Raw genomic sequence first — 21,070 nt, 5'->3', positions numbered from 1 at the left:
TATAAAATATAGATATAATAGATATAGGTATAAAATATAGATATAATGGATATAATAGATGTAGGTATAAAATATAGACATAATAAATATAATATATAGGTGTAAAATTGAGTCATAATATATTTGATAGATATAGGTATAAAATACAGACATAATAGACATAATAGATATAGGTATAAAATATAGACATAATAAATATAATAGATATAGGTATAAAATATACACATAATAGACATAATAGATATAGGTATAAAGTATAGACATAATAGATATCTTAGATATAGATATAAAATATAGACATAATAGATATAGGTATAAAATATAGACATAATAGATATAACAGATATAGGTATAAAATATAGATATAATAGATATAGGTATAAAATATAGATATAATGGATATAATAGATGTAGGTATAAAATATAGAAAAAATAGATATAATAGATTAAGGTATAATATATGGACATAATCGATATAATAGATATAGGTATAAAATATAATTATAATAGATATAATAGATACAGGTATATAAAATGGACAAAATATAATAGATATAGGTATAAAATATACACATAAAAGATATAATAGAGGTTTAAAATATAGACGTAATAGGTATAATTGATAGATTTATAAAATACAGACATAATAAATATAATGATAAAGGTATAAAATATGGACATAATAGATATAATAGACATAGGTATAAAATAAAGATAGAATAGATATACTATACATAGGTATAAAATATACATATAATAGACATAATAGATATAGGTATACAATATAGACATAATAAATATAATAGATAGATGTATAAAATGTAGACATAATAGATATAATAAGAATCGGTATAAAATATAGACATAGTAGATATAACAGACATAGATATAAAATATAGACATAATAGATATAATAGATATACGTAGAAAATATAGACACAGTAGATATAATATATAGAGGTATAAAATATACACATAATAGATATAATACATATAGGTATAACATATAGACGTAATAGATGTAGGTATAAAATATAGACATAATAGATATAATAGATATTGGCATAAAATATAGACATAATAGATATAATAGATACAGGTACAACATATAAATATAATAGATATAGGTATAAAATATAGACATAATAGATATAATAGAAATAGGCATAAATTATAGACATAAAAGATATAATAGATATAAAATATAGACATAATAGATATAAGAGAAGTATAAAATACAGATATAATAGATATATATACGTATAAAATATAGACATAATAGATATAATAGATATAGACAGATATCATAGATATAGGTATAAAATATAGGCATAATACATATAATAGATATAGTTATAAAATATAGATATAATAGGTAGAGGAATAAAATATAGACATAATAGATATAACAGATAGAGGTATAAATATAAACATAATAGATGTAATAGGTATAAAATATAAACATAATCGATAGAATAGATTGAGATATAAAATATAGACATAAGAGATATAATAGATAGAGGTGAAAAATGTAGAGAAAATGGATATAATAGATATGATATAAAATATAGATATATAGATATATATCTAAAAATGTATATATATATAAATCTATATATATAAATGTATACATAAATCTATATATAAATCTATATATAAAAATCTATATATAAAAATATAGATATAATATATTATATCTATTACATAGATATAATGGATATAGGTATAACAGATAGTCATAATAGATATAATAGATACAGACATAATAGATTTAATAGATATTGGTAGAAAATATAGACATAATAGATAGAATATATATAGGTATAATATATAGACATAGTAGATATAATACATATAAGTATTAAATATAGACATAATAGATAGAGGTATAAAATATAGACATAATAGATAGAGGTATAAAATATAGACATAGTAGATATAATATATATAGGTATAAAATATAGACATAATAGATATAGGTATGAAATATAGACATAAAAGATATAATGAATATAGGTATAAAATAAAGACATAATAGACATAGGTTAAAATACAGACATAATAGAAATAATATATAGTTATAAAATATAGACAAAATAGACATAATAAATAGAGGTATAAAATATAGACATAATTGATATAATAGATATAATGGATAGAGGTATAAAATATAGACATAATAGATATAATAGAGGTATAAATTATAGACATAATAGATATAATAGATATAGGTATAAAATATAGACATAATAGGTATAATTGATAGACGTATAAAATTTGGACATAATCGATATAACAGATAGAGGTATAAAATATAGACAAAATAGATATAATAGATCATTATAGAGGAATAAAATATAGACATAATACATATAGGAGATAGAGGTATGAAATATAGACATAACAGATGTCATACATAGAGGTATAAAATATAGACCTAAAAGATATTATAGATAAAGCTATAAAATATAGACATAAAAGATATAATAGATAGAGGTATAATATATAGACAATAGATATAATAGATACAGTTATAAAATATAGGCATAATATATATAATAGATATAGACAAAATAGATATAATAGATAGAGGTATGAAATATAGACATAATAGATATAATTCATATAGTTATATAATATAGACATAATAGATAAAACAGATATAGTTATAAAATATAGACATAATAGATATAGGTATAAAATAAAGATATAATAGATATAACAGAGGTATACAATATAGACATAATAGATATAATAGACAGAGGTATAAAATGTAGACATAATAGGTATAATAGATATAGACAAAATAGATGTAATAGATATAGGGATAAAATATAGACATAATAGGTATAATAGATATAGACAAAATAGATGTAATAGATATAGGGATAAAATATAGACATAAGAGATATAATAGATATAGTTATAAAATATAGACATAAAAGACATAATAAAAGTAGGTATAAAATATAGCCATAATAGATATAATAGATATAGGTATAAAAGATAGATATAATAGATACAGGTATAAAATATAGACATAATAGATATGATAGATACAGGTATGAAATACAGGCATAATAGATATTATAGATATAGTCATAATATATAGACAAAATAGATGTAATAGACATAGGTATAAAATATAGACGTAATAGATATAGGTATAAAATATACACATAATAGATATAATATTTACAGGTATAAAATATAGATATAATAGATATTGGTATAAAATATAGATATTATAGATATAATAGATAGACATAACAGATATAATAGATATAGGTTTAAAACATAGATACAATAGATATAATGGATATGGGTATCAAATATACATATAATAGATAAAGGTATAAAATATAGATATAGTGGGTGTAATAGATATAGGTATGAAATATACAAATGATAGATATAATAGACAGTTATAAAATATAGACATCATAGATAAAATAGATATAGGTTTAACATATAGACATAATAGATATAGGTATAAAATACAGACATAATAGATACAGGTATAAAATATAGATGTAATACATATAGGTACAAAATATAGATATAATAGGCATAACAGATATACGTAAAAAATATACATATAATAGATATAGGTATAAAATAGAAATACAATAGATATACGTATAAAATACAGTTATAATAGATATGGGTGTAAAATATAGATAAAATAGATATAATAGATACAGGTATAAAATGTAGACATAATAGATATAATAGATATAGGTATTAAATATAGACATAAAAGATATAATAGATATAGGTATACAATAGAGACATAATCGATATAATAGACACTTATAAAATATAGACATCATAGATATAATAGATACAGGTATAAAATATGGTTATTACAGATATAGGTATAAAATATAGATATAATAGATATAATAGATAGACATAATAGATATAATACATATAGGTATAAAATATAGATACAATAGATTTAAAGGATATTGGTATCAAATATACATATAATAGATATAGGTATAAAATATAGATATAGTGGATATAATAGATATAGGTATGAAATATAGACATAATCGATATAATAGATATAGGTAGAAAATATAGACATGATAGATATAATAGATATAGGTATGAAATATAGACATAATAGATATGATAGATATAGGTATAAAATATAGACATAATAGATATAATAGATATAGGTATAAAATATAGATATAATAGGTATAGGTATAAAACATAGATATAATAGATATAATAGATAGACATAATAGATATAATAGATATAGGTGTAAAATATAGATATAATAGATATTGTGGACATGGGTATCAAATATACATATAATAGATATAGGTATAAAATATAGATATAGTGGATATAATAGATATAGGTATAAAATATAGACATAATAGATATATGTATAAATATAGACATAATAGATATAATAAACAAAGATATAAAATATAGACATAAGAGATAAAATAGATATTGGTATAAAATATAGACATAATAGTTATAGGTATATTATACAGACATAAGAGATATAAAAGATATAGTTATAAAATATAGACATAATAGATATAATACATATAGGAATAAAATATAGACATAATAGATATAATAGATAATGATTATAAAATATCGACATCATAGATATAATAGATATTGGTATAAAATACAGACATAATAGATATAGGTGTAAAATATAGACATAATAGATATAATAGATATACGTATAAAATATAGACATAATAGATATAATAGATATAGGTATAAAATATACACATAATAGATATAGGTATAAAATATAGATATAATAGATATAATACATATAGGTATAAAATATAGACATAATAGATATAATAGATATAGGTATAAAATATAGACATAATAGATATAGGTATAAAATATAGACATAATAGATATAATAGATATATGTATGAAATACAGACATAATAGATATTATAGATATAGGTATAATATATAGACATTATAGATATAATAGATATAGGTATAAAATATAGAAATAATTGATATAGGTATAAAATAGAGACACAATAGATATAGGTATAAAATAGAGACATGGATTTTCAACTGAGGTACTGGGGTCATCTCACTAGGGAGTGCCGGACAATCGGTGCTGGTCAGCTGCTGCAGCCTGACCAGCGAGAGCTGAAGCAGGGCGAGGCATCGCCTCACCTGGAAGCGCAAGGGGGAAGGGGGATCCGTTTTCCTAGCCAGGGGAACTGAGACACACAACACCTGGAAAATCGGGTAACTCCCACCCCAATACTGCGCTGTAAGCATACAGGCATTCCAGGAGAATATATCCCACACCTGGCCGGGAGGGTCCCACGCCCACGAAGCCTCCCTCACTGCTAACACAGCAGTCTGCCGCGATCTATCCGCAAGGCAGCAGCGAGGCTGGGGGAGGGGCGCCCGCCATTGCTGAGGCTTAAGTAGGTAAACAACGCCTCTGGGAAGCTCGAACTGGGTGGAGCTCACAGCAGCTCAAGGAAGCCTGCCTGTCTCTGTAGTCTCCACCTCTGGGGACAGCGCACAGCTGAAGACCAACAGGGGAAGTAGCAGGAGCCGGTGCAGACGCGAACAACTCTGTCTGACAGCTTTGGGGAGAGCCGCGGATCTCCCAACGCGGAGGTTGAGATCTGAGAACGGACAGACTGCCTGCTCAGGTGTGTCCCTGACCCCTGAGTAGCCTAGCTGGGAGAAATCCCCCACTAGGGGCAGTCTGACACCCCACACCTCACAGGGTGGAGTACACCCCTGAGAGGACACTTCCAAAGGAAGAATCAGACAGGTACACTCGCTGTTCAGCAATATTCTATCTTCGGCAACCTCTGCTGCTGATACCCAGGCATACAGGGTCTGGAGTGGACCTCAAGCAATCTCCAACAGACCAACAGAGAGTCCTTCTGACTGTCAGAAGGAAAACTATCAAACAGGAAGGACACCTATACCAAAACCCCATCAGTTCGTCACCACCATCAAAGACCAGAGACAGATAAAACCACAAAGATGGGGAAGAAGCAGGGCAGAAAAGCTGGAAATTCAAAAAATAAGAGCGCATCTCCCCCTGCAAAGGAGCGCAGCCCATCACCAGCAACGGATCAAAGCTGGTCAGAGAATGACTTGGACGAGAGGAGAGAAGAAGGCTTCAGTCCATCAAACTTATCAGAGCTAAAGGAGGAATTACGTACCCAGCGCAAAGAAACTAAAAATCTTGAAAAAAGAGTGGAAGAATTGACAGCTAGACTCATTAATGCAGAGAAGATCATAAACGAAATGACAGAGATGAAAACCATGACACGAGAAATACGTGACAAATGCACAAGCTTCAGTAACCGACTCGATCAACTGGAAGAAAGAGTATCAGCGATTGAAGATCAAATGAATGAAATGAAGCGAGAAGAGAAACCAAAAGAAAAAAGAAGAAAAAGAAATGAGCAAAGCCTGCAAGAAGTATGGGATTACGTAAAAAGACCAAATCTACGTCTGATTGGGGTGCCTGAAAGTGAGGGGGAAAATGGAACCAAGTTGGAAAACACTCTTCAGGATATCATCCAGGAGAACTTCCCCAACCTAGTAGGGCAGGCCAACATTCAAATTCAGGAAATACAGAGAACGCCACAAAGATACTCCTCCAGAAGAGCAACTCCAAGACACATCATTGCCAGATTCACCAAAGTTGAAATGAAGGAAAAAATCTTAAGGGCAGCCAGAGAGAAAGGTCGGGTCACCCACAAAGGGAAGCCCATCAGACTAACAGCAGATCTCTCGGCAGAAACTCTACAAGCCAGAAGAGAGTGGGGGCCAATATTCAACGTTCTTAAAGAAAAGAATTTTCAACCCAGAATTTCATATCCAGCCAAACTAAGTTTCATAAGTGAAGGAGAAATAAAATCCTTTACAGATAAGCAAATGCTTAGAGATTTTGTCACCACCAGGCCTGCCTTACAAGAGACCCTGAAGGAAGCCCTAAACATGGAAAGGAACAACCGGTACCAGCCATCGCAAAAACTTGGCAAAATGTAAAGACCATCGAGGCTAGGAAGAAACTGCATCAACTAACGAGCAAAATAACCAGTTAATATCATAATGGCAGGATCAAGTTCACACATAACAATATTAACCTTAAATGTTAATGGACTAAATGCTCCAATTAAAAGACACAGACTGGCAAACTGGATAAAGAGTCAAGACCCATCAGTCTGCTGTATTCAGGAGACCCATCTCACATGCAGAGACATACATAGGCTCAAAATAAAGGGATGGAGGAAGATCTACCAAGCAAATGGAGAACAAAAAAAAGCAGGGGTTGCAATCCTAGTCTCTGATAAAACAGACTTTAAACCATCAAAGATCAAAAGAGACAAAGAAGGCCATTACATAATGGTAAAGGGATCAACTCAACAGGAAGAGCTAACTCTCCTAAATATATATGCACCCAATACAGGAGCACCCAGATTCATAAAGCAAGTCCTTAGAGACTTACAAAGAGACTTAGACTCCCATACAATAATAATGGGGGACTTCAACACTCCGCTGTCAACATTAGACAGATCAACGAGACAGAAAGTTAACAAGGATATCCAGGAATTGAACTCATCTCTGCACGAAGCGGACCTAATAGACATCTATAGAACTCTCCACCCCAAATCAACAGAATATACATTCTTCTCAGCACCACATCGCACTTATTCCAAAATTGACCACATAATTGGAAGTAAAGCACTCCTCAGCAAATGTAAAAGAACAGAAATTATAACAAACTGTCTCTCAGACCACAGTGCAATCAAACTAGAACTCAGGACTAAGAAACTCAATCAAAACCGCTCAACTACATGGAAACTGAACAACCTGCTCCTGAATGACTATTGGGTACATAACGAAATGAAAGCGGAAATAAAGATGTTCTTTGATACCAATGAGAACAAAGATACAACATACCAGAATCTCTGGGACACATTTAAAGCAGTGTGTAGAGGGAAATTTATAGCACTAAATGCCCACAAGAGAAAGCAGGAAAGATCTAAAATTGACACTCTAACATCACAATTAGAAGAACTAGAGAGGCAAGAGCAAACACATTCAAAAGCTAGCAGAAGGCAAGAAATAACTAAGATCAGAGCAGAAATGAAGGAGATAGAGACACAAAAAACCCTCCAAAAAATCAATGAATCCAGGAGTTGGTTTTTTGAAAAGATCAACAAAATTGACAGACCGCTAGCAAGGCTAATAAAGAAAAAAAGAGAGAGGAATCAAATAGATGCAATAAAAAATGATAAAGGGGATATCACCACTGACCCCACAGAAATACAAACTACCATCAGAGAATACTATAAACACCTCTACGCAAATCAACTAGAAAATCTAGAAGAAATGGATAATTTCCTGGACACTTACACTCTCCCAAGGCTAAACCAGGAAGAAGTTGAATCCCTGAATAGACCAATAGCAGGCTCTGAAATTGAGGCAACAATTAATAGCCTACCCACCAAAAAAAGTCCAGGACCAGATGGATTCACAGCTGAATTCTACCAGAGGTACAAGGAGGAGCTGGTACCATTCCTTCTGAAACTATTCCAATCAATAGAAAAAGAGGGAATCCTCCCTAACTCATTTTATGAGGCCAACATCATCCTGATACCAAAGCCTGGCAGAGACACAACAAAAAAAGAGAATTTTAGACCAATATCCCTGATGAACATTGATGCAAAAATCCTCAATAAAATACTGGCAAACCGGATTCAGCAGCACATCAAAAAGCTTATCCACCATGATCAAGTGGGCTTCATCCCTGGGATGCAAGGCTGATTCAACATTCGCAAATCAATAAACGTAATCCAGCATATAAACAGAACCAAAGACAAGAACCACATGATTGTCTCAATAGATGCAGAAAAGGCTTTTGACAAAATTCAACAGCCCTTCATGCTAAAAACGCTCAATAAATTCGGTATTGATGGAACGTACCTCAAAATAATAAGAGCTATTTATGACAAACCCACAGCTAATATCATACTGAATGGGCAAAAACTGGAAAAATTCCCTTTGAAAACTGGCACAAGACAGGGATGCCCTCTCTCACCACTCCTATTCAACATAGTGTTGGAAGTTCTGGCTAGGGCAATCAGGCAAGAGAAAGAAATCAAGGGTATCCAGTTAGGAAAAGAAGAAGTCAAATTGTCCCTGTTTGCAGATGACATGATTGTATATTTAGAAAACCCCATCGTCTCAGCCCAAAATCTCCTTAAGCTGATAAGCAACTTCAGCAAAGTCTCAGGATACAAAATTAATGTGCAAAAATCACAAGCATTCTTATACACCAGCAACAGACAAGCAGAGAGACAAATCAGGAATGAACTTCCATTCACAATTGCTTCAAAGAGAATAAAATACCTAGGAATCCAGCTTACAAGGGATGTAAAGGACCTCTTCAAGGAGAACTACAAACCACTGCTCAGTGAAATCAAAGAGGACACAAACAAATGGAAGAACATACCATGCTCATGGATAGGAAGAATCAATATCGTGAAAATGGCCATACTCCCCAAGGTTATTTATAGATTCAATGCCATCCCCATCAAGCTACCAATGACTTTCTTCACAGAATTGGAAAAAACTGCTTTAAAGTTCATATGGAACCAAAAAAGAGCCCGCATTGCCAAGACAATCCTAAGTCAAAAGGACAAAGCTGGAGGCGTCACGCTACCTGACTTCAAACTATACTACAAGGCTACAGTAACCAAAACAGCATGGTACTGGTACCAAAACAGAGATATAGACCAATGGAACAGAACAGAGTCCTCAGAAATAATACCGCACATCTACAGCCATCTGATCTTTGACAAACCTGAGAGAAACAAGAAATGGGGAAAGGATTCCCTATTTAATAAATGGTGCTGGGAAAATTGGCTAGCCATAAGTAGAAAGCTGAAACTGGATCCTTTCCTTACCCCTTATACGAAGATTAATTCAAGATGGATTAGAGACTTAAATGTTAGACCTAATACCATAAAAACCCTAGAAGAAAATCTAGGTAGTACCATTCAGGACATAGGCATGGGCAAGGACTTCATGTCTAAAACACCAAAAGCAACGGCAGCAAAAGCCATAATTGACAAATGGGATCTAATTAAACTAAAGAGCTTTTGCACAGCAAAAGAAACTACCATCAGAGTGAACAGGCAACCTACAGAATGGGAGAAAATTTTTGCAACCTACTCATCTGACAAAGGGCTAATTTCCAGAATCTACAAAGAACTCAAACAAATATACGAGAAAAAAACAAACAACCCCATCAAAAAGTGGGGAAAGGATATGAACAGACATTTCTCAAAAGAAGATATTCATACAGCCAACAGACACATGAAAAAATGCTCATCATCACTGGCCATCAGAGAAATGCAAATCAAAACCACAATAAGATACCATCTCACCCCAGTTAGAATGGCAATCATTAAGAAGTCAGGAAACAACAGGTGTTGGAGAGGATGTGGAGAAATAGGAACACTTTTACACTGTTGGTGGGATTGTAAACTAGTTCAACCATTATGGAAAACAGTATGGCAATTCCTCAAGGATCTAGAACTAGATGTACCATATGACCCAGCCATCCCACTACTGGGTATATACCCAAAGGATTATAAATTAGTCTACTACAAAGACACATGTACACGTATGTTTATTGCGGCACTATTCACAATAGCAAAGACTTGGAATCAACCCAAATGTCCATCTGTGACAGACTGGATGAAGAAAATGTGGCACATATACACCATGGAATACTATGCAGCCATAAAAAAGGATGAGTTTGCGTCCTTTGTAGGGACATGGATGCAGCTGGAAACCATCATTCTTAGCAAACTATCACAAGAAGAGAAAACCAAACACCGCATGTTCTCACTCATAGGTGGGAACTGAACAATGAGATCACTTGGACTCAGGAAGGGGAACATCACACACTGGGGTCTATCATGGGGAGGGGGGAGGGGGGAGGAGGGAGGGATTGCATTGGGGAGTTATACATGATATAAAAGATGAATTGATGGGTGCTGACGAGTTGATGGGTGCAGCACACCAACATGGCATAAGTATACATATGTAACAAACCTGCACGTTATGCACATGTACCCTAGAACTTAAAGTATAATAAAAAAATAAAATAAAATAAAATAAAAAAAAAAAAAAAAAAAAAAAAATAGAGACATGATAGATATAATAGATGTAGGTATGAAATATAGACATAATAGATATAATAGGTATAGGTATGAAATACAGACATAATAGATACAATAGATATAGGTGTAAAATATACACATAATTGATATGATATATATTGGTATAAAATATAGACATATTAGATATAATAGATATAGGTATAAAATATAAACATAATACATATAATCAATATAGGTATAAAATATAGATATAATAGTTATAATAGATAACGGTATAAAACATAGACATAATTGATATAATAGATACAGGTATAAAATATAGACATAATAGATATAATAGATATAGGTATCAAATATAAATAAAATAGATATAGGTATAAATTATAGATATAACAGATATAATAGATATACCTATAAAATATAGACTCAATAGATACAGGTATAAAATGTAGACATTATAGATATAATATAGGTATAAAATATAGACATAATAGATATAATAGAGGTATAAAATATAGACATAATATTTATAATAGATATAGGTATAAAATACAGACATAATAAATATAGGTATAAAATATAGACATAATAGATATAATAGATAAAGGTATAAAATAGAGACATAATAGATATAGGTATAAAATATAGACATAATAGATATAATAGAGGTATACAATATAGACCTAATAGATATAATAGGCATAGGTATAAAAAAATGGACCTAATAGATATAGGTATAAAACATAGACATAATAGATATAAAAGATATAGGTATAAAATATAGACATAATAGATATAATAGATATAGGTATAAAATATAGACATAATAGATATAATAGATATTGGTATAAAATATAGACATAATGGATATTGGTATAAAATATAGACATAATAGATACAATAGATGTACTTATAAAATATAGACATAAAAGATATAACACATATAGGTATAAAATATAGACATAATAGATATAGGAATAAAATATAGACATAATAAATATAATAGATATAGGTATAAAATATAGACATAATAGATATTGGTATAAAATATAGACATAATAGATATAGGTATAATATTTAGACATAATAGATATAATAGATATAGGTATAAAATATAGACATAATAGATATAGTAGATATAGGTATAAAATATAGACATAGTAGATATAATAGATGCAGTTTTAAAGTATACACATAGTAGATATAATAGATATAGGTATAAAATAAAGACATAATAGATATAATAGATATAGGTATAAATTATAGACATTATAGATATAGGTATAAAATACAGAAATAAAAGACATAGGTAAAAATTATAGATATAATATATATAATAGATATAGGTATAAAATAAAGACATAATAGATATAGTTATAAAATGCAGACATCATAGATATAGGCATAATATATAGACATAATAGATATACCTATAAAAGATAGACATAACAGTTGTAATAGATATAGGTATAATATATAGACCTAACAGATATAATTGATATAGTTATACAATATAGCCATAATAGATATAATACATATAGGTATAGAATATAGACATAATAGATATAGGTATAAAATATAGACATAATAGATATAGTAGATATAGGTATAAAACATAGCCCTAATAGATATAATAGATACAGGTATAATATATAGACATAATACATATAGGTAAAAAATACAGACATTATAGATATAATAGGTATAAAATAGACATTTAATAGATAAAATAGATGTTCGTATAAAAAATAGATATAATAGATACAGTTATAAAATATAGACAATAGATATAATAGATATAGCTATAAAATATAGATATAATAGATATAATAGACATAGGTTTACAATATAGACATAAAAGACATATTAGATACAGGTATAAAATATAGACATAATAGATATAATAGATATAGGTAGAAAATGTAGACATAATAGACATAGGTACAATATATAGACATAATAGATATAATAGATATAGGAATAAAATAGAGACATAATAGATATAGGTATAAATATGGACATAATAGATATAATAGATATAGGTATAAAATAGAGACATAATATATATAGGTATAAAATATAGACATAATAGATATAATAGAGGTATACAATATAGACCTAATAGATATAATAGACATAGGTATAAAATATAGACATAATAGATATTGGTATAAAATATAGACATAATAGACATAGGTATAATATTTAGACATAAGAGATATAATGGATATAGATATAAAATATAGACATAATAGATATAGTAGGTATAGGTATAAAATATAGACATAATAGATATAATAGCTGCAGTTTTAAAGTATAGACATAATAGATATAATAGATATAGGTATAAAATAAAGACATAATAGATACAGGTATAAAATATGGACATAACAGATATAGGTATAAAATATAGACATAAAAGATATACCTATAAAATATAGACATAACAGTTATAATAGATATAGGTATAAAATATAGACATAATAGATATAATAGATATAGTTATAAAATATAGACATAATAGATATAATAGATAGAAGTTTAAAATATAGAAATAATAGATATGATGGATATAGGTATAAAATATAGATATAATCGATATAGATATAAAATATAATAGATATAGGTGTAAAATATAGATATAATAGATATGGTTATAAAATATAGACATAATAGATATAATAGATTTAGGTGTAAAATAAATACATAATTCATAGGTATAAAATTAGTCATAATAGATAAAATTGATATATGTTTAAAATATAGACATAATAGTTATAATAGATGGAGATATAAAATATAAACATAGTAGATATAATCCATATAGTTATTAAATGTAGACATAATAAATATAATAGATATGGTAATAAAATAGAGACGTAATAGATATAATAGATATAGATAGAAAATATAGACATAACAGATATAATGGATATACGGATAGAATATAGACATAATAGATATAATAGATATAGATTTAAAATATAGACATAACAGGTATAATAGATATACGTATAAAATATAGACATAATAGATATAATAGATAGAGATATAAAATACACACAATATATATTTAGGTACACATATAGACATAATAGATATAATAGATATAGGTATAAAATATACACATAGTAGACATAATAGATATAGGTATAAAATATACACATAATAGATATAATACATATAGGTAAAAAATATGGACATAATAGATATAGGAATACAATATAAACATAATAGATATAATAAATGTAGGTATAAAATATAGACAAAATAGATATAATAGATATAGGTTTAACTATAGACATAATAGATAAAATCGATACAGTTTTAAAGTATAGACATAATAGACATAATAGATTTAGGTATGAAATAAAGATATAATAGATATAGGTATAAAACACAGACATAATAGGTATAGTTTTAAATCAAAGACATAATAGATATAATAGATATAGGTATAGAATATAGACATAATAGATATAGGTATAAAATATAGACATAATAGATATAGTAAATATAGGTATAAAACATAGCCCTAATAGATATAATAGATACAGGTATAATATATAGACATAATACATATAGGTAAAAAATACAGACATTATAGATATAATAGGTATAAAATAGACATATAATAGATAAAATAGATGTTCGTATAAAAAATAGATATAATAGATACAGGTATAAAATATAGACATAATAGATATAATAGATATAGGTAAAAAATGTAGACATAATAGACATAGGTACAATATATAGACATAATAGATATAAAAGATATAGGTATTAAATATAGACATAATAGATATAGGTATAAAATATAGACATCATAGACATACGTATAAAATATCGACATAATAGATAAGATAGATATAGGTATAAAATACAGACATAATAGATATAATAGATATAGGAATAAAATACAGACATAATAGATATAATAGATATAGGTGTAAAATACAGACAGAAGAGATATAGGTATAAAATACAGACATAATAGATATAATAGATATAGGTATAAAAAATACACATAATAGATATAATAGATATAGGTATAAAATATAGGCATATTAGCTATAATAGATATAGGTATAAAATATAGACATAATAGATATAATAGATAAAGATATGCAATATAGACATAATAGATATAATCGATATTGTTATAAAAATAGACATAGTAGATATGGGTATAATATTTGGACATAATAGATATAATAGATATAGGTATAAAATGTAGACATAAAGATATAATAGATATACGTGGAAAATATATACAAAACAGATATAATAGATATAGGTGTAAAATATAGACATAATAGATGAAGATATAAAATATAGACATAATATATATAATGGATATAGATATAAAATATAGACATTACATATACTTTTAAAATATAGACATAATAGATATAGATATAGGTGTAAAATATAGACATACACATAGTTATAAAATATAGACATAATAGTTATAATAGGTATAGGTATAAAATATAGACATAATAGATATAGGTATAATATGCAGACATAATAGATATAATAGATATAGGTATAAAATAGAGACATAATAGATATAATAGATATAGGTATAAAATATAGACTCAATAGATATAATAGATACAGGTAATTTTATAGATATAATAGATATAGGTATGCAATAAAGATATAATAGATATATAGTTATAGGTATAAAAAAAGATAAACAGATAGAGGTATAAAACATAGACAATAGATATAATTGATATAGGTATAAAATATAGATATAATAGATATAATTATAAAATATAAATATAATAGTTATAATTGATATAGGAAAAAATATAGATATAATGGATATAGGTATAAAATATGGTTATAATAGGTATAAGTATAAAATAGGGATATAATAGATATAATAGAATAGGCATAAAATATAGACATAATAGATATGATAGATCTATGTATAAACTAGAGTAAAATAGATATAATGGATACAGGTATCAAATATAGATATAATAGATATAGGTATAAACATATAGATATAGTGGATATAATAGATATAGGCATAAAGGCAGAACATATAGATATAATAGATATAGGTATAAAATATAGACATAATAGATATAATAGATAAACATATAAAATATAGACATAATAGAGGTTATAAAGTATAGACACAATAAATATAATAGATACAGGTATAATATCTAGACATAAGAGGTATAATAGATATAGGTATAAAATATAGACATAATAGATATAATACATAAAGGTATAAAATATAGATATAATAGATATAGGTATAAAATATACATATAATAGATATAATAGATATACATATAGATATAGATATAATTGATATAATGATAAAATACAAATGTGATAGATATATATAATATAGGTATACAATATAGACATAATAGATATAGGTATAAAATATACACATAATTGATAAAGGTATAACATATAGACATAATAGTTATAGGTATAAAATATAGACATAATAGATATAATAGATATAGGTATAAAATATAGATATAATAATATCATAGATATAGTTGTAAAATATAGGCATAATAGTATAATAGATATAGGTTAAAAATATAGACTTAATAGATATAATAGATATAGGTATAAAATATAGACATAATAGATATAAGTATAAAATATAGACATAATAGATATAATAGATATAGGTATTAAATATAGACATAATAGTATAGTTATAAATATAGACATAACAGATATAGGTATAAACATATAGACATAATAGATATAGGTACCCCAATATAGACATAATAGATATAATATATATAGGTACTAAAATATAGACTTAAGAGATATTGGTATACAATACAGACATAATAGATATAATATATATAGGTATAAAATACAGACATAATAGATATAGATATAGGTATATAAATATAGACATAATAGATAAATAGAATAGTAAAAAATATAGAGGCATGATAGATAAATAGAGGTATAAATATAGACATAATAGATATAATGATAGGAATTATAAAATATAGAAATAGATATAATAGATAGAGGGATAAATATAGACATAATAGATATAATAATTATAGGTATAAAATACAGACATAATAGATATAATAGATATAGGTATAAAATATAGACATAATAGATATAATAGATATAGGTATAAAACATAGACGTTATAGATATAGGTATAAAATATAGACATAATAGATATAAAGGATGTAGGTATGAAATAGACATAATAGATATAATAGATAGGTATAAATTATAGACATAATAGGTATAATTGATATAGGTATAAAATATAGACATAATAGATATAGGTATAAAATATGGACATAATAGATATAATCGATATAGGTATAAAATATAGACATAATAGATATAATAGATATAGTTATAAAAACTTAGACATAAAAGACATAGTAGATACAGGTATAAAATATAGATATAATAGATATAATAGATGCACGTATAAAAAATAGATATAATAGATTCAGTTATAAAGTATAGACAAGAGATAAATAGATATAGGTATAAAATATAGATTTAATAGATATAATTATAAAATATATATAATAGATATAACAGTTATAAGTATAAAATATAGATATAATAGATATAGATATAGGTATAAAATATAGATATAAAGATATAATAGATAAAGGTATAAAATATAGGCATAATAGATATAGATATAGGTAAAAAATATAGATATAATGGATATAAGTTTCAATATAGATATAATAGATATAGGTATAAAATATGGATATAGTGGATATAATAGATATAAGCATAAAATACAGACATAATAGATATAATAGATATAGGAAAAAATACAGACATAATAGATATAATAGATAAAGATAGAAAAAGTAGACATAATAGATATAATAGACATTGGTATAAAATATAGACATAATAGATATAGGTATAAAATATAGACATAATAGATATAATAGATATCGGTATAAAATATAGACATCAGAGGTATAAGATATAGGTATAATATATAGACATAATAGATATAAGCGATATAGGTATAAGATATAGTCATAAGAGATATAGGTATAAAATATAATATAGAAATAACAGATACAGGTAAAAATAGACATAAGAGATATAATAGATATAGGTATAAAATATCGACATAATAAATATAATCGATACAGGTATAAAATATAGACTTAATAGATATAGGAATAAAATATAGACATAATGAAATAGGTATAAAATATAGACATAATATATATAGATATAGGTAAAAAATAGACATAATAGATATAATACATGTAAGTATAAAATATATACATAATAGATAAAGATATAGGTATAAAATAGACATAATAGATATAATAGATATGGGTATGAAATATAGATATAATAGATAATAGATATAGGTATAAAATATACACATAATATATGATAGATATAGGTACAAAACATAGACATAATAAATAGAGGTATAAGATATAGACATAATAGATATAATAGATAGAGTTGTAAAATATAGACATAATAGATATAATAGATAGAGGTATAAATATAGACATAATAGATATCATAGATATAGGTGTAAAATAGAGACATAATAGATATAAGATACAGGTATAAAATATAGACATAATAGATATGATAGATATAGGCACAAAACATAGACATAATAGATACGTTAGATATAGGTATAAAATATAGACATAATCGATATAGATATCAAATATAGATATAATAGGTATAATAGATATAAGTATAAATATAGATATAATAGATAAAATAGATAGAGGTATAAATATAGATAATAGAAACAGGTATAAAATATAGATATAATGGATATAATAGATATAGGTATAAAATATAGACATAATGGATACAATAGAGACAGAACAGATATAATAGATAAGGTATAAAATACAGACATCATAGTATAATAGATAGAGAAATAAAATATAGACAAAATTGATATAATAGATAGAGGTAAAAAATATAGACATTGTAGATATATAGAGGAATAAAATATAGACATAATAGATATAAGTGATAGAGGTATAAATTATAGACATAATAGATATTATAGATAGAGTTATAAAATGTAGACATAATAGATTTAACAGATATAGGTATAAAATATACACATAATAGATATCGGTATAAAATATAGACATAATAGATTTAATAGATATAGTTATAAAACATAGACATAATAGATATAATAGATATAGATATAAAATATAAACCTAATAGATATAATAGGTATAGGTATGAAATATAGACATAATAGATATAATAGATAGTCTATAAGATATAGACATATGCTTCTTCTTCTCCGAGAAAACACCAAATGGCGGATGACGCCGGTGCAGCGGGGTGGTCCGGAGGCCCTGGTGGCCCTGGGATGGGGAACCGCGGTGTCTTCCGCGGAGGTTTCGGCAGTGGCATCCGGCGGGGTCTTGTCCGTGGACGGGGTCGGGGCCGAGGCCGCGGAGCTCGCGGAGGCAAGGCCGAGGATGAGGAGTGGATGCCCGTCACCAAGCTGGGCCGCTTGGTCAAGGACATGAAGATCAAGTCCCTGGAGGAGATCTACCTCTTCTCTGCCCATTAAGGAATCTGAGATCATTGACTTTTTCTTGGGGGCCTCTCTCAAAGATGAGGTTTTGAAGATTATGCCGCTGCAGAAGCAGACCCGTGCTGGTCAGCGCACCAGGTTCAAGGCGTTTGTTGCTATCGGGGACTACAATGGCCACGTCGGCCTGAGTGTTAAGTGCTCCAAAGAGGTGGCCACCGCCATCCGTGGGGCCATCATCCTGACCAAACTCTCCATTGTCCCGGTGCGCAGAGGCTACTGGGGGAACAAGATCGGCAAGCCCCACACCGTCCCTTGCAAGGTGACAGGCCGCTGTGGCTCTGTGCTGGTGCGCCTCCCTGCACCCAGGGGCACTGGCATCGTCTCAGCGCCTGTGCCCAAGAAGCTGCTCATGATGGCTGGTATTGATGACTGCTACACCTCAGCCCGGGGCTGCACTGCCACCCTGGGCAACTTCGCCAAGGCCACCTTTGATGCCATCTCTAAGACCTACAGCTACCTGACCCCTGACCTGTGGAAGGAGACAGTCTTTACCAAGTCTACATATCAGGAATTCACTGACCACCTTGTCAAGACCCACACCAGAGTCCCCGTGCAGCGGACCCAGGCTCCAGCTGTGGCTACAACATAGGCTTTTTATACAAGAAAAATAAAGTGAATTAAGCCTGTTAAAAAAAAAAAAGATATAGACATAATAGATACAATAGATATAGGTATAAAATATAGACAGATACAATAGATATAGATATAAGATATAGACTAATAGATATAGGTATAAAATATAGACATATTAGATATAATTACTATAGGTATAAAATATAGACATAATATAGAATAGATATAGGTATAAAATAGAGACATAATAGATATAGATATAAAATATAGACAAAATAGATTTAAGAGAAATCGGTATAAAATATAGACAATACATTTAATAGATATAGTTATAAAACATAGACATAATGGATATAATAGATATAGGTATAAAATATAGACATAATAGATAAAATATACGTATAAAATATGACATAATAGATATAGGTATTAAATATAGACATAATAGAAAAGTATAAAATATAGACATAATAGATATAATAGATATAGGTATCAAATATAGACATAATAATGATAATAGATATAGGTATAAATAATAGATATAGGTACAAAGTATAGACAAATGGTTATAATAGATATAGGTATGAAATATAGACATAATAGATATAAGGTATGGGTTTAAAATAAAGACATAATTGATAATAGAGATATAGGTATTAGATATAGACATAATAGATATAATAGATATAGGTAAATATA

The 21,070-nt window shown here is 27.5% G+C and overlaps 1 pseudogene; it reads left to right on the top strand.

The window, feature by feature from the left end:
* Positions 1 to 19,513: 19,513 nt before the first annotated feature.
* LOC115896083 lies at positions 19,514 to 20,387 on the top strand (annotated as a pseudogene).
* The last annotated feature ends 683 nt before the right edge of the window (positions 20,388 to 21,070 follow it).

This window comes from Rhinopithecus roxellana, unplaced genomic scaffold (assembly GCF_007565055.1).
Source record: "Rhinopithecus roxellana isolate Shanxi Qingling unplaced genomic scaffold, ASM756505v1 contig481, whole genome shotgun sequence".
Taxonomy (NCBI): Eukaryota; Metazoa; Chordata; class Mammalia; order Primates; family Cercopithecidae; genus Rhinopithecus; species Rhinopithecus roxellana.
Note: the sequence above shows the minus strand (reverse complement) of the source record. Positions and strands in the feature narration are given on the sequence as shown.